Raw genomic sequence first — 17867 nt, 5'->3', positions numbered from 1 at the left:
GTCGTTGGGCAGGCTATGCAATGCCCACATGGGTAATGCCCAGTTATGGGTGCTAGCCCCCATAGATTCGTTATTGTGGTCGGAGCAGGTTCTCTATAAGCTTTTACTAGTGAGTCCCTTAGATTCCTTGCTCTTTTGAATGCAAACCGTGGTCTCGATAGCTGTGGTTCAGCTTTTTGTACCAAATGCCAGTTTTTTGACAGAATCTTTTTGATGGAATTAGACTCAGTGCCAAATGTCATGACACAGGTAATGATTTCAGTTGTGGGAGCACGCTGGTCCTTACTATGTAGGAGTGCCTCCCGATCATAGTACCATGCTCTCTTGAGTGAGCGTTTCACAAGTCTGTATGGGTAGCCTCTCATTCCCAATTTTGTCTGTAAAATTTTGGCCTCCCTGAAATAATCCTCCCGTCTGGTACAGTTCCGTTTGATACGCAGGAACTGGCCAAACGGGAGGTTATCCCGTAGGTTCCGTGGGTGGTGACTAGTATATTCGAGCAAAGTGTTTCTTGCTGTCGGTTTTGTGAATAGACTAGTGGCTAATACTCCGTCATCATTCCAAATTTTTAGATCAAGAAAATTAATAGACTGGTCATCAAACTCTAAAGTAAATTTGAGATGGTCACTTTGTTCATTCAGCCAAACATGGAACTCATGTAGTCTCGAAGTGGGCCCCTCCCAGATCATCAATACATCATCGATGTATCGAAGGTATTTTTTAATTTCATTTTTGAAGGGGTTGTTGTTGTAGATGATCTCCTCTTCAAAGGCAGCAACATATAAGTTCGCTATATCTGGAGCAAAAATTGCTCCCATAGCGACTCCCTTTACTTGGCCATAGAAGTCGCCATTGAACAGAAAATAATTTTGTTCCAAGGCGATCTTAGCACATTCGACAATGAAGTCAGATGGTACCTGATGGGGACGTGGCCTTCCTTCTAATGTCATATGAATTACCTCTAGAGCTTCTCCTTGTGGGATACTTGTATACAAGCTTTCTATGTCCATCGTGACTAGAATGTTGTACTGCTTGTTAAAAGGTTGACCTTCTATTGTTGTGATTACATGTGTGCTGTCTCTTGTGTAGGATTGTGTCAGCATTACAAACGGTTTTATAAAGAAGTCGACATATTCAGCTAGAGGTTGTAAGATGGATTGGCAACCAGCCACAATTGGTCTTCCGGGGGGTTTCTTGTCGTCCTTATGTATTTTCGGTAGCGTGTAGAACGCAGGTATGGAGAAGTCATTTTTGTTCAGGTAAGCGAATTCCTTTTGGCTCAACCATAGATTATCCAATCCATTTTTTGTTAGCTTTAGAATTTCTGATCTGATCTTTTCTGTGGGGTCTCTCATAAGTTTGATGTAATGGGTAGTATTATTCAGTTGTCTTAATGCCTCTGAATCATAGTCAGATTTATCCTGTATAATGATACTTCCACCCTTGTCAGCAGGTTTGATAATAATATCATCTCTACTGGCAAGCGTTTTTAGGGTATGATGTTCATCCTTAGTGAAGTTGTATTTCACATACTGTTTATTTTTAAACATTTGTTCTATTTCCATGAGAACAACACTCTCAAAGGTCACTAATTCCTTCGGGATCAGATTAGTGGCGGGATAGAAAGTAGAAGAATGTCGCAAGCCTGTGACATTATTTTGTGTGACAATGGGGGTCCTGTTGAACATGTATTTAAGACTAATCATCCTAAAAAACTTATATAGTTCAATCTGTGTTGTGAAGATGTCATTTCTATTAGTTGGTACATAGGAGAGGCCATGACTCAGTAACTCAATTTCTTTAACAGATAGTTCATGTTTGGAGAGGTTGAAGATGGGGACTACCTCTAAGTTTCCTCGATTATAGTCAGTCATTATGTTTGGATTTTCTATTGTGTGTGGGTCTACCACTCGTAGTATGTGTTCCTGGTTTGTCTGTAACCCGGGGTGTATTGGTTCCTGAACCATCCTCTCCTGTTGTTGCGAGTTCTGCCTCTCTGTGTGTGTTGACCTCTCCCTAAAAAAGTAGTGGAGGAAGTGGACTGATTTTGACCTCTACCTTGTCTATAGTTGGAAGTTCCTCCACGGCTGTTATTTTCATCAGAACTTGAAGAGCCCGTATCTGAGAAAGTAGTATGTTTTGGTACCCAGTTGGATTGATTTGGGTTCTGTTGAAAAAAATCTTTTTTCAAATATGGGTAAGTTCGTTCTCTAGAATAGTTTTTTATATCTTTTTGTAACTTATCCGTCTTTTTTAGTATATTATTTCTCTGAAAATCAGAGATAATATTCTCTAATTTAGTCAGAAATTCACGGGAATCTGTTACTGAAGAATCTTCTAGGATTTGCTTCTCTAAATCCGCTATTTCTGCCTTCAGTTTGTCTATATGTTTTAGAGCTGTCTCTATACTCAGAACCATCCAGCTTCGTGAGCATTTATTGGATACAAAACTAAAGCCCACCTTGAAATCCTCGTCGTCTATAAAGATCACTGGTATATTGCGTACCTGTAATCCTACCGGGATTATGTTGTTATTCAGGCAATCTGTTAAGAATTTCGCATGCAGTTCGGTTCTTATCAGTTTCTTATATAACCTTTCTAAGTTGTTACGTAGTGTAGTTTGCTGAATGTTATGGGTAGTGCCCCCACTTTAAAAACTGGAAAGTTGGCACTTTAAAAAAAAAAAATCGAGGTATGTATTTTTCCCATTGACTTATATTGACACGGAGATGCCTTTTTTGGCTTCAATAGTGAGTCTCTCGCTAAGGGCGTATCTACGAGGGTGGCAGGGTGTTTCCAGTGTGACACCCCCTGAAAGTTGGGTCTGAGGGTTCTGAGTCGGACCTGCTATGTCTGTGCTGGATTTTATTGTCGTTCTAATTTCGCCGAGAGGTTTTAACTTGTTACATTTTTGGATTGGTAACATATACACATACACGTATATATATATATATATCACTGAAAAAACCATAGGTTTCACACATGTTATAGTTAGCGGAAATTTTACTGATAAAAAACCAGTGAAATTGCCCCGTTATAGTTAGTGCTGGCAACTATAACTCACGCGACCGCAATCTTCTGCTGATGCTAATACTGTATTTAGACACTTATTTGCCCATGTCTTCTTCCATACATTTTTAGCTATACATATATTACAAATATTTTTTTTTCATAAAGACACGTATGTCATCAGCAGAAGATTGCGGTCGCGTGAGTTATAGTTGCCAGCACTAACTATAACGGGGCAATTTCACTGTTTTTTTATCAGTAAAATTTCCGCTAACTATAACATGTGTGAAACCTATGGTTTTTTCAGTGAATTTGCAAGGTTTTTTAACTGCTAATTCCTAACTATAACGTGTGTGAAACCTATGGTTTTTTCAGTGAATTTGTACGGTTTTTTAAATGCTAAGTTACTTTACGCCATTCGAGGCGTGCGCGCCCACTTAACGCAGTTCGTTCCGTGCACGGTTTTTATCAACTTTAATAAGCCCTGTACATTTGGTGGCCTTCGGCCACCAAAAGCACAGGGGGTGGGGTCAATGTGGATAGTGTTTTTTTTATTTCGATTTTATAATTTCATGTTGCCAAAATTTAGTTTTTTTTACCTATTAATAAGCCCTGTACATTTGGTGGCCTACGGCCACCAAAAGCACAGGGGGTGGGGTAAGTGTGGATAGTGTTTTTTTTTTTTTTTTTTTTTACCGTACGCTTACGGTAAGCGTACGGTAAGCGTACTCGGCAAAATTGCCGAAAAAAAAATAAAACCGTTTTTGCTCTTGGGGGATGTTTGGGGACTCCCTCAACATGACTATGTGGGAGGGAGTTGTCAAAACAGCCCCGTAACATGTTTTTGGCCATCTTGTTTGATAAACAACACTCAGTGCGAGAGACAAAATGGCGGCCGCCGCTTCCTGGTTTCGGCCGATTCGAATGTTTACTAAGATCTAAGAGCCAATCAGAATCGCGCTCGCGCACGCCACCGTACGCTTACGGTAAGCGTACGGTAAGCGTACCGTAAGCGGGCTCAGATATATATATTGATTTAAAGGCTATTTTCTCAGAATCTACTGAACAGATTTACACCAAACCTACAAAAGGCACTTCCTTGACCTAGGGACTACCTCTCTGCCAAATTTCTAGTAATTCTGTTCAGCCGTTCGGGCTGTAGCTCGTTCTAAAGGTCCTATGGAAAAATGCATGGGAAAAACGCGTTTTGGGACCCCCCTTTTATCTCAGCCCCCGCTTGACGAATCCCCCCGAGACTTTCAGGGTAGGAGCGGAGCGTAGCGCCCCACCTATTTTGAGAAATTCGCGAGGATTCATCGACCGGCGCCAAAGTTATTCAAAATAGAATGTTGAGGTTTTCCTATGGAAAAGGGGTCCTAACTATAACTACCTACTGGCGACCGCCAGTAGGTAATATATATATATATATATATATATATATATATATATATATATATATATATATATATATATTCACTGAAAAAACCATAGGTTTCACACACGTTATAGTTAGGAATTAGCATTTAAAAAACCTTGCAAATTCACTGAAAAAACCATAGGTTTCACACATGTTATAGTTAGCGGAAATTTTACTGATAAAAAACCAATGAAATTCCCCTGTTATAGTTAGTGCAGGCAACTATAACTCACGCGACCGCAATCCTCTGCTGATGCTAATACTGTATTTAGACACTTATTTGCCCATGTCTTCTTCCATAAATTTTTAGCTATACATATATTACAAATATTTTTTTTTCATAAAGACACATATGTCATCAGCAGAAGATTGCGGTCGCGTGAGTTATAGTTGCCTGCACTAACTATAACGGGGGAATTTCATTGGTTTTTTATCAGTAAAATTTCCGCTAACTATAACATGTGTGAAACCTATGGTTTTTTCAGTGAATTTGCAAGGTTTTTTAAATGCTAATTCCTAACTATAACGTGTGTGAAACCTATGGTTTTTTCAGTGAATTTGTACGTTTTTTTAATGCTAAGTTACTTTACGCCATTCGTGGCATGCGCGCCCACTTAACGCAGTTCGTTCAGTGCGCGCACCGTGCGCGCACAGTGAGCACGCGGTGCGCTTCGCGCACCGCGCGCCCACTTTACGCAGTTAGTGCCGTGCACACACGGTGGGCACGCGGTGCGCTACGCGCACCGCGTGCCCACGTTACGCTAGATGGGCCATGTACGCACGATTCGCTTCGCGCACCGTGCGCACATGGAGCACATATGATGCGCTTCGTTGTGAAAGGTAATATTTTAATTTTTCATATCTGTAATATGCCATGCACAAATGGTGGCCTTCGGGCACCATTTGCACATGGGGTGGGGAGAGTATGGATAATTTTTTTTTTAAAATAATTTTTACCGTACGCGTACGGTAAGCGTAATCGGCGAAATTATCGAAAAAATTAAAATTCCGTTTTTGGCCTTGGGGGATCTTTGGGGACTCCCTCAACATGGCTAGGTGCTTAGGAGCTGTCTAAACAGCCCCTTTACATGTTTTTGTCCTTTGTTTTTTAATCCACACTCTGAGTGCGAGAGAGAAAATGGCGGCCGCCGCTTCCTGGTTTCGACCGATTCGAATGTTTACTAAGATCTAACAGCCAATCAGAATCGCGCTCGCGCACGTCACCGTACGTGTACGGTAAGCGCACCGTAAGCGCACCGTAAGCTGGCTCAGATATATATATTGATTTAAAGGCTATTTTCTCAGAATCTACTGAACAGATTTACACCAAACCTACAAAAGGCACTTCCTTGACCTGTAGACTACCTCTCTGCCAAATTTCAAGGAACTCTGTTCAGCCGTTCGGGCTGTAGCTGTGTCTAAAGGTCCTATGGAAAAATGCATGGGAAAAACGCGTTTTGGGACCCCCCTTTTATCTCAGCCCCCGCTTGACGAATCCCCCCGAGACTTTCAGGGTAGGAGCGGAGCATAGCGCCCCACCTATTTTGAAATATTCGCGAGGATTCGTTGACCGGCGCCAAAGTTATTCAAAATAGAATGTTGCGGATTTCCTATGGAAACAGGGTCCTAACTATAACTACCTACTGGCGACCGCCAGTAGGTAATATATATATATATATATATATATATATATATATCTCGCTCCAAGTTTGCCCACAGGCAAGGACGCACTCAACAGCAGAATCACGGGTAAGAGTGAGCATCACAGTCTGGTGTTATTTACAGCTCTCATGTCGGTGATAAGCCTGACGCATTCCTGAACTTCTTGTTCTCATCAGAGGCTCGACAAATGAGTTTGTGCTGACACACCCACGCATTTATACATAATTTTGGCACCCTCTGATGGACTTCAGCGCAATGCTTGCTGGGTTTTGTAGTGTGTGTCAAAATCATTAGTCCACAGATGGATGCACGTTTATTTAAAAGCTGTTGTTCATCTAAGCCCTTGGATGGGCCTCGGAATGCGTGCCACTCATAAATCCCTTTACCTACTGTTCCACTTCTTTGGGCTCGGCAGAATTTCCGGGCCCAAAATTATGTATAAATGCGTGGGTGTGTCCTTGCCTGCAGGCAAACTTGGAGCGAGATATTATACGCGGCGGCCCGACCGCGAAGGATGCACCACCCCTTGATCCCTGGGGGTCATGGGGCCCGGAAAGTCTGCCGAGCCCAAGTAAGTGGAACAGTAGGTAAAGGGATTTATGAGTGGCATGCATTCCGAGGCCCATCCAATTTCAATTTTTTTTTCTTCACTTTATTTGGTTTAGGAAACTTTATCTATACACCAAAAAAAAGTTTTTTTGATTAAACAAATAGATTGCACTTTACACAGTTAGCGGTTTATCAACATTGTCCATTGTTCATAGAACAGATGTGATAGGCTCTAATAGACTTTATAAATGTTACATATGAATTCTTCAGGTGTGTTCTATCGAGTGCTCTATGGAAAAATTTGGCTCAAACAAAGTATTTGTATTGAGAATCCAAAATGGTCGTCAATTTATTGTGAATATTGAAAGCCATATGTTAATATATTATGCTTTATGCTTTACTATGTATTGACTACAATTATAAATAAGTACATTTGTAGAGGAACTTTCTATACCTAATCCCAATTTAGTTCCCAGTAAATAATAACATACAGCGCAATTTTAGCGGGATTACCCCTTTTTTGTGCTTATTATGTTGTTTCGGCCATGCGGACACTAAGACCGAATATCAGTTAAACTAAGTATTGTATTATATGTATTTGCACATTAAGATACACTCGAGAAATTACACGAATTAATTCTTTATGTTAAAACAATCAAAAGTTTTGTAAGATGTTTTTACTATGTCTATTATCATGTCATCAGCTATTAGCCAATCACTCTCTTGCGACGCGCTCATGTGAGCAAGGCCACCCAGTTGGCCGAAACGCGTCTTCCCGACTTTTGCACTGAATCGATGATTTAAATAAAACGTCACTGCGGCTGCAGTATCAACCAAAGAAGAAGGTGTCCATCTCTCTGTCTTGGTGCCGAAAAGCGCTTTAGAGTGGTATTTGGATATATATATATATATATAAATATATATACACAGTATGTATATATATTTATGTACACAGTATGTATATATATATATATGTATACAGCAAGCAAAGTTACTACATTGCGCTACGTTGCACCACCTGAAGAGAGAGAGCAGAAATGCTCCATATCTTCAAAGTAATGACAGATCTGTCCTCTCCATGTGCTGGCACTTTTTGTGCTCTCTAACATCAACACAGGCACCCTTGCGTTACAGTGCAAGGACCCTGTGTTTTGGACTGGATTAGTGTTTGTGCAGGAATTACTTCCTGCAGACTGCAACACACACACAAAGAGGAAATAACGAGGAGAAATAAAGATACTACGCTTTGTTGCACCAGCTTCATTTTTGTTGCAAATCCATGTCTATAATTCTTTGCAGAAATGAATGAGTCTGTGTCAGAATCCATGGGTAAATGCACGGGACTGTCTATGCACCATACATCCTTATGCGGAATAACACAAGACAGTGCAATGCGTTGTGTGACTTTGTTTTTCACAAAGTAACGCAAATAGTCATTTGTATTGCTTTGCAAATACAAAAAATGATTTTGCAGCGCGTGTGCATTAAAAAAGTAAATCAAACATGATGCAAATCCTTTGTAAATCTGGGCCTCACGTAAATCTGGGCCTCACTACTTTTTGGAATTCACAAACATTGCCTCAGCTTTCCAGGCATACTACCGGCAATCAAATAGCCAAAAGCTGATGGGGCAAATCCTTACAGATAGACTAAGCACTGACAATCACTCGGGGTAACATTCCAACCTGTCTTTTTCACCCACTGCGCAATGCTACACAGAGGGCCTGATTTAGGGTTTGCCAAATGGAGTAATGCAGACAGTGTGGCATAGGCCTTAACTTGTGCCACCCTGCCTTTACTCTTCCTGCCAAATTTAGAGCTGTTCGCTGGACATGCAGACTTGTATAAATTGGCAGGGACATTGCCATAAATCATTGCAGTTCCTGTCAATGTAGGGAAAATGTGATGGATGGCTCTGTCAAACATGATGGCTGTCCGTCAAACGCTTCCAAAGTTTTTCTTATTTTTCTGAAACAATCTCCCAAAATTGGAGTTTGTTTTTGAAAAATGAAAACCTTATTACTCCCATGCCATAAGGAGTATAGGAGGAGCACATCATGCATCAGACAGCAGACAGGTTTGCTTTTGATATGTGATTTTTTTATATGTGATTGGCTATTTATATGTGATTCGCTATTTATATGTGATTGGCACCTATTCATTTCTATAGGTTTTTTAAAGGAAATGGTCTGTGGTCAAGCCACACAGTTTCTCTACTGGCCAGTCCAACTTTTTCTTAAAATCCCTGCTAGTTGAGAAAAAGCCACAAATGAACCTCATCCTGGATTTAAGCACCCTCTGTAATTTAAACACTGCTAGGTCCATTCCACTGACCCCGTTCCTTATCCTTTAGCTGAAGTTCAACAAGCTCTGCCAATAATACAGCACCACATAGCCCTCCAAATACACCTGACTTCGTGATTATCAGTCTTTGGTGTGCTTCTATACTATAGCACTGAGGTATCACACTGATAGTCTCATGTTTGTGCAGATCTGTATGACTTTGTACAATTTCTTCGTCCCAATGGAAATTACCATCTACAACAACGGTTGACCAATTGAGCTCTAGGTGCCATGCCAGGTTTTCAGGAACACCAATAACTGTAAATAATTTCCATTTTAATTTACTGTATGATTTCTGTGTGGTTATTCTCAGATAACAGTACATGGAAGAAAATGGTCATGGTAGTTTTGCTCTTATAAAAATTACAGAAAAACAGAAAACAATTCACCACTCGAGATTTGAAACAAATTCAAAAATCAGAAATTTAATTTCCATAAGTAACACCTGCATTAAATGCGATTATCAATCAAAGCATTAATGGGTTGCAATGCATTAGTTCCAAAACATTGGTAGTGCATAAAGTATTAACAGTGCTCTCAGCGTGAGAAGAATAAAGAAGGATGGGGCAATGGTAGTGAATTAGTGAGTGAGGGACAGGGTAAAGGTGTAGTGACAAAGACACAGTTACAATTATGTACAAGATGACCTTTCCAGCCTATTACAGGTCAGTTTGTTCCCATATATACATTGCTCTTAGATACGTTGTCAATTAGATTCTTCCATTCAATGAGCTTGTAGATGTTTAAGTGAAACGATCTACGGTTCGACCCCAGCAGGATGGAGGGTGAGTGGTGTCCTCACGTCGGGGTCTTCGTCAGGACAGTTCTAGAGGTGAGCACCTATGAATAATTAATATTGGTTCAGTGCAGTGATAAAGTAGGTATCAGTGGTGAAAAGTCTGGTAGGTGAATCAAATGCCACCTACTTGTATAAGGAAGGACGGGCGACGTACGATCCTTACAGGGCTCTCAAAAGGCTCCTAAAAATCTAAAGGAAGACATGTTATTTAATTAAAATTCATGTCTGGGCGGAATTATTCCAGCACATATATGAGAAACAGAAGGGTGGCACACTCACTTCTGCAGCTTTCCTTGCATACGGGGTAGTCAATCCCCCGATGCGAAAATAGAGTGAATCAAAATCAGGTTCTGTGAGAAACGTGGGAAAAAGGGAGAAAGGGCGTAGTCAGGGGTAATACATCTCGCAATAGTATGGTGTCAAGTACGCGCTGGCTAGTTAGTTGAAGGGAAATGAAAAGAAATGGCACTTCATTACTCTGCCAAGTTCTTCGAATAAAAATCCAAGTGATGTTCAAAGGAAAGATCGGGGTGAAGTTAAACAGTCTCATACTGAATGGGACAATGAACGTGGGCAAACAAACAAACTCGCGTTTACAAGTGTAGCTGGCAACAATCACGTAGAAGAGTTCCCATTGTGGATAGCATCTGGGATGATATTAGATGCGGGCATGGTTAGTATTACAAGTGCTCTAAAAGACATATAGATCAGTGTGCTGTTAAAATACGGCAAAAATCCTGGGCAGATAGACCCGTGTTGGGCAAAAGTACGTTTGCGGGTTCATACTGGCGGCAACTTATACATTAAAATAGTTGTGCACAGGGTTGGATTTTGAAAGGAAAGAAAATGCACAGCGAGCAAGTCTAGTCTAAGCGCTTACCACCTGAACGTGGCCTGTCAGCTCGAACAATGAGCCGGCTCGGTGTGCTCACGTTTAATGTAGGTAGAAACCACGGTGTGCGTGCAGCCGCTCGATGGTTCCTGGGGGATCGCCCCGCGTCCAGCCAATGGGGAAGAAAGGGGCGTGCTTCCGTACAGGAGTGATGAAGCTCATTGTCAAGGAGATTAAAGTCATTAGCCGGCCCGGCGAGGGCCCGTCACAGAAAGAGGGGGTCTCTGGCGGTTTGAAAAAAACTATTTGTATATGTATATAACGGGAGAGACATTAAATAGTAACCGGCAAAGTTACTGATATCGAGCATGTGGAGGTCTCAGGCGTGGTTGAATCTATATTCCCACCCAACAGTGAGATATCCGTAGTGCATGTTATATTGACCTCTACACAAAACAGATTGCATTCATTTGCACAAATGCCGGGCAACATCTATTAACGCATTGTCTGTCCAGCAAACGTTATTAAATGCATTTTTCACAAAAACATTGGGAAATAAATGTTCATTGGTTGAAAGCATATTCTGTGCACAGTAAGCATACATAGCGAGCACTCTCCCATACCGCATTATAAACAACACGTTACATATTCAACATTGAGGTTTGAAGTGAATGATTGGGGAGACAAGGAGGTGCAGTTAGTCATTGTTTCACACTATGTACCTTGAAATGGGATGATGTTTATTTGGAAAAGACTAACCTTCAGATAGAAAAAGGCTGAAGTAACATCGTATTTGAATGTATCCCATCTACTGACAAAGACCATTATGCATAAAATGACATATATGTGATATGCTGGATTAATATCTAAGAACTAGTGTAGATTCTAAATGTATTTGTCTTTTATGTTGGTACAGAGGTCAGTGTAATCGCTTTATTCTGCATGTAGACCAGCCATTTGGGCATAGGTGACATCTTGCTCGTTAAGAACATTCATCACTGTGTCCAGTAGGTGCATCCATTTGCATTCTCTAATGCTAAGAATAGGACATAGGTCACCTGCTCGTTGGCTAAGAGACACCTTCTCCAGCACTAGCCATTTGATAGATTCTGGAGTGTGCATATGGTTAGAAAAATGTTCCACAAGTGGTGCTCCCGCCGTCTTGCACCTGATCCTGCTACAATGCTGTAGGATTCATGTCTTTACCTTTTGTCGAGTTTGACCCACATACAGTTGGTTGCAAGGGCACAGAATGGCGTAGATTACATTTGAGGTGTTGCAATTAGTATGTGCTTTCAGGTTGATGGTATGATTTTTTAATTCAAAAGTTTTGGTTTCTATGCACATTGGGCATACCTTACACTTTGTGCACTTATAGTGACCCAATATTTCTGGTAAATTCCACATTGTTTGAATGGTCGGGTTAGATGGCATGTCTAGTAATGAACGGACAACTTGGTCCTTGATATTTTTGGCTTTTTAAAAAAAGCATGCATGGGTGGTTCTTGTAGTTCTATAGTGTCTGCGATCAAACCCAATATCCATTAATTATCCTTTTGATGTCATTGCTCCTGGTACAATAGGTAGTAACACATATCATTTTGTCTAGGCCCGTAATGCGTTGATTGGGTGTCAGTAGGGTACCACGCTCTCTTCCTAGCTCTTTTGACCAGTCTCCTAGGGTATCCTCTTTCCAAGAGGCGGGTGAACAAGTCATCTGATTCCTTAAAAAAATCTTCTTTGAGTGAACAGTTTCTCCAGATCCGGAGAAACTAGCCAAATGGGAGGTTATCTCGAAGTCCTCTCGTGTGGTGGCTTGTGTATCTCAATAGCGTATTCCGTTCCGCCGGTTTCCTGTAAAGGGTGGTGTAGAGGTGGTTATCTTTAGCTTTTATGCTTATGTCCAGGAAGTCAATAGTGTGTCTGTCATACTGCATGGTGAACTTGATGTCATCAGACCGGGAGTTCAACCAGTTGAAGAAACTTGTGAGTTCATTCACCTCTCCCGTCCAAATGAGGAGAACGTTATCTATATATCTTCTCCATTCGGTGATGTTGTTCCTGAATGGGTTATCTGATGATAGTATATTGGTTTCCTCAAAGTCGTCCATAAATTGTATCGCTAGGTCTGGGGCGAAGGCTGCCCGCATCTCCACACCTTTGCTCTGTATAAAAAAGTCATTTTGAAAGCCAAAAAAGTTTTTAGTCATTGCCACTTCCAGTAGTTCGACTATACATTCAGTGGGGACGTTAGCGGGTTGTGATCTTTTCTCAAGAGCTCTTGTCATAGACTCCAAAGCTGGTGTTTGGGGGATGCTGGTGTAGAATGAGACGATGTCCATGGTTACCAATAGTTGTTTGTTCACGTCAAACGCCATGTCGTCGACCAGGTTGATGACTTGCATAGTATCTCGCAAGTATGTTTTGGTTGTCTCTGCGAGTGGTTTAAGGAAGAAATCCACGTATTTACAGACCGGCTCAAAGAGTGATCCACAGCCAGAAATGATTGGTCGTCCCGGTGGCTTGAGTGGATCCTTGTGTACTTTTGGTAAAGTATAGATGGTAGGGGTACGGGGATGATTCACGTTTAGAAACTCATACTCCTTTTGCGAGAGGAAATCCACTTCTTTGCCTTTTTCAGTGATGTTTTTAATAGTCATCCGGATTACTTTGGTAGGATCCCGCTGATGTATGTGTAGCTGATCCCATCTCTTAATTGTGAGTAGATTTCTGCTTTGTAGTTCTCGACATTTTGCATAACAATTGCTCCCCCTTTGTCAGCAGGCTTGATAACAATAGTTTTGTTGTTCTTCAGGGTATTGAGGACTTCTCGTTTCTCTTTGGTGATGTTGTACTTCACGTATGGTCTCTTAGTGCAGATCTTCATAATGTCACGTAGTACCACGCTTTCATACGTCAGAATCTTGTGGGATACCGAGTGTGCTGGAGGCATGAACGTTGATGGTGGATGCATCCCAGTGTACGATGACGATGATATTGGTAATGAATGTTTGAAAAAATGCCTCAGTCGGATCTTCCGGGAGAACCTGTGCAATTCCGCCTTTATATTGAAACGGTTCACATGTGAGGTGGCCACAAAAGACATACCCTTATTGAGAACGCTGGTTTCTTCAGTAGAGAGTACATGGGAGGATAGGTTAATGATCGGGTTCTTTTGATTCACCATCTGTATGTCCTTCTGCTGGTATTGATCTTCCGGTGGTTCTAAGGCTGGAATCTCACTTGTTTGGGGTTCTGTCCCTGTTGACGTCCTGTGTCCCAGTTCTGATGGTTCTGTCCCCGTCGTGGTTGTCTGTTCCAGGGTCCACCTCTGCCTCTTGGCGGGCGCCAGTTGGTTTCCTTTTTTAGAGGAAACCAACTGGTTCCAGCCAGAGAACCAGCAGAACTGGGACACGGGACGTAAACAGGGACAGAACCCCAAACAAGTGAGATTCCAGCCAGAGAACCACGGGGAGATCAACACCAGGAGAAGGACATACAGATGGTGAATCAAAAGAACCCGATTATTAACCTATCCTCCCATCTACTCTCTACTGAAGAAACCAGCGTTCTCAATAAGTGTTTGTCTTTTGTGCCCACCTCACATGTGAACCGTTTCAATATAAAGGCGGAATTGCACAGGTTCTTCTGGAAGATCCTACTGAGGCATTTTTTCAAACATTCATTACCAATATCATCGTCATCATACACTGGGATGCGTCCACCATCAACTTTCATGCCTCCAGCACACTCGGTATCCCACAAGATTCTGACGTATGAAAGCGTGGTACTACGTGACATTATGAAGATCTGCACTAAGAGACCATACGTGAAGTACAACATCACCAAAGGGGAACGAGAAGCCCTCAATACCCTGAAGAACAACAGAACTATTGTTATCAAGCGTGCTGACAAAGGGGGAGCAATTGTTATGCAAAATGTCGAGGACTACAAAGCGGAAATCTACTCACATTTAAGAGATGGGATCAGCTACACATACATCAGCGGGGACCCTACCAAAGAAATCAGGATGACTATTAAAAACATCAATGCAAAAAGGCAAAGAAACGGGCTTCCTCTCGGAAAAGGAGTATGAGTTTCTAAACGTGAATCATCCCCGTACCCCTACCAACTATACTTTACCAAAAGTACACAAGGATCCACTCAAGCCACAGGGACGACCAATCATTTCCGGCTGTGGATCACTCCTTGAGCCGGTCTGTAAATACGTGGATTTCTTCCTTAAACCACTCGCAGAGACAGCCAAAACATACTTGCGAGATACTATGCAAGTCATCAACCTGGTCGACGACATTGCGTTTGACGTGAACAAACAACTATTGGTAACCATGGACATCGTCTCACTCTACACCAGCATCCCCCAAACACCACCTTTGGAATCTATGACAAGAGCTCTTGAGGAAAGATCACAACCCACTAACGTCCCCACTGAATTTATAGTGGAACTACTGGAAGTGGCAATGACTAAAAACTTTTTTGTCTTTCAAAATGACTTTTTTATACAGAGCAAAGGTGTGGCGATGAGGGCAGCCTTCGCCCCAGACCTAGCAATACTATTCATGGACGACTTTGAGGAAACCAATATACTATCATCAGATAACCCATTCAGGAACAACATCACTGAATGGAGAAGATATATAGATGACGTTCTCCTCATTTGGGCAGGAGAGGTGAATGAACTCACAAGTTTCTTCAACTGGTTGAACTCCCGGTCTGATGACATCAAGTTCACCATGCAGTATGACAGACACACTATTGACTTCCTGGACATTGGCACAAAAGCTAAAGATAACCACCTCTACACCACCCTTTACAGGAAACCGGCATAACGGAATACGTTATTGAGATACACAAGCCACCACACCAGAGGACTTCGAGATTACCTCCCATTTGGCCAGTTTCTCTGGATCCGTAGAAACTGTTCACTCAAAGAAGATTTTTTAAGGAATCAGATGACTTGATCACCCGCCTCTTGGAAAGAGGATACCCTAGGAGACTGGTCAAAAGAGCTAGGAAGAGAGTGTGGTAGAATGACAGAGATACCCTACTGACACCCAAGCAACGCATTACAGGCCTAGACAAAATGATATGTGTTACTACCTATTGTACCAGGAGCAATGACATCAAAAGGATAATTAATGGACATTGGGGATTGATCGCAGATCATATAGAAATTCAAGAACCACCCATGCATGCTTTAAAAAAAGCCAAAAATATCAAGGACCAAGTTGTCCGTTCATTACTAGACATGCCATCTAACCCGACCATTCAAACAATGTGGAATTTACCAGAAATATTGTGTCACTACAACTGCACAAAATGTAAGGCATGCCCAATGTGCATAGAAACCAAAACTTTTGAATTCAAAAATCATACCATCAACCTGAAGGCACATACTAATTGCAACACCTCAAACGTAATCTACGCCATTCTGTGCCCTTGCAACCAACTGTATGTGGGTCAAACTCGACAAAAGGTAAAGACATGAATCCTACAGCATTGTAGCAGGATCAGGTGCAAGATGGCAGGAGCACCACTTGTGGAACATTTTTCTAACCATATGCACACTCCAGAATCTATCAAATGGCTAGTGCTGGAGAAGGTGTCTCTTGGCCAACGAGGAGGTTACCTATGTCCTATCCTTAACATTAGAGAATGCAAATGGATGCACCTACTGGACACAGTGATTAATGGTTTTAACGAGCAAGATGCCACCTATGCCCAAGTGGCTGGTCTACATGCAGAATAAAGCGATTACACTGACCTCTGTACCAACATAAAAGACAAATACATATAGGATCTACACTAGTTCTTAGATATCAATCCAGCATATCACATATATGTCATTTTATGCATAATGGTCTTTGTCAGTCGATGGGATACATTCAAATACGATGTTACTTCAGCCTTTTTCTATCTGAAGGTAAGTCTTTTCCAAATAAACATCATCCCATTTCTAGGTACATATAGTGTAAAACAATGACTAACTGCACCTCCTTGTCTCCCTATTCATTCCCTGCAAACCTCAATATTGAATATGTAACGTATTGTTTATAATGCGGTATGGGAGAGTGCTCGCTATGTATGCTTACTGTGCACAATATATGCTTTCATCCAATGAACATTTATTTCCCAATGTTTTTGTGAAAAATGCATTTAATAACGTTTGCTGAACAGACAATGCGTTAATAGATGTTGCCCAGCATTTGTGAAAATTGAATACAAACTGTTTTGTGTAGAGGTCAATATAACATGCACTACGGATATCTCACTGTTGGGTGGGAATATAGATTCAACCACGCCTGAGACCTCCACATGCTCGACATCAATAACTTTGCCGGTTACTATTTAATGTCTTTCCTGTTATATACATATACAAATAGTTTTTTTCAACCCGCCGGGGACCCCCTCTTTCAGTGACGAGCCCTCGCCGGGCCGGCTTATGACTTTAATCTCCTTGACAACGAGCTTCATCACTCCTGTACGGAAGCACGCCCCTTTCCTCCCAATTGGCTGGACGCGGGGCGATCCCCCAGGAACCATTGAGCGGCTGCACTTACGCCGTGGTTTCTACCTACATTAACCGTGAGCAAACCGGGCCGGCTCATTGTTCGAGCTGACAGGTCGCGTTCCGGAGGTAAGCGCTTAGACTAGACTTGCTCGCGTTGTATAAGTTGCTGCCAGTATGAACCCGCAAACGTACTTTTGCCCAACACGGGTCTATCTGCCCAGGATTTTTGCCGTATTTTAACAGCACACCGATCTATATGTCTTTTAGAGCACTTGTAATACTAACCATGCCCACATCTAATATCATCCCAGATGCTATCCACAAAGGGAACTCTTCTACGTGATTGTTCCCAGCCACACTTGTAAACGCGTGTTTGTTTGCTTGCCCACGTTCATTGTCCCATTCAGTATGAGACTGTTTAACTTCACCCCGATCTTTCCTTTGAACATCACTTGGATTTTTATTCGAAGAAATTGGCAGAGTAATGAAGTGCCATTTCTTTTCATTTCCCTTCAACTAACTAGCCAGCGCGTACTTGACACCATACTATTGCGAGATGTATTACCCCTGACTACGCCCTTTCTCCCTTTTTCCTGCGTTTCTCACAGACCCTGATTTTGATTCACTCCATTTTCGCATTGGGAGATTGACTACCCCCGTATGCAAGGAAAGCTGCAGAAGTGAGTGTGCCACCCTTCTGTTTCTCATATATGTGCTGGAATAA

The sequence above is a fragment of the Triturus cristatus genome, chromosome 11, assembly GCF_964204655.1.
Source record: "Triturus cristatus chromosome 11, aTriCri1.1, whole genome shotgun sequence".
Taxonomy (NCBI): Eukaryota; Metazoa; Chordata; class Amphibia; order Caudata; family Salamandridae; genus Triturus; species Triturus cristatus.
The sequence above is the reverse complement of the archived record's forward strand: the minus strand, read 5'-3'. Positions refer to the sequence as shown.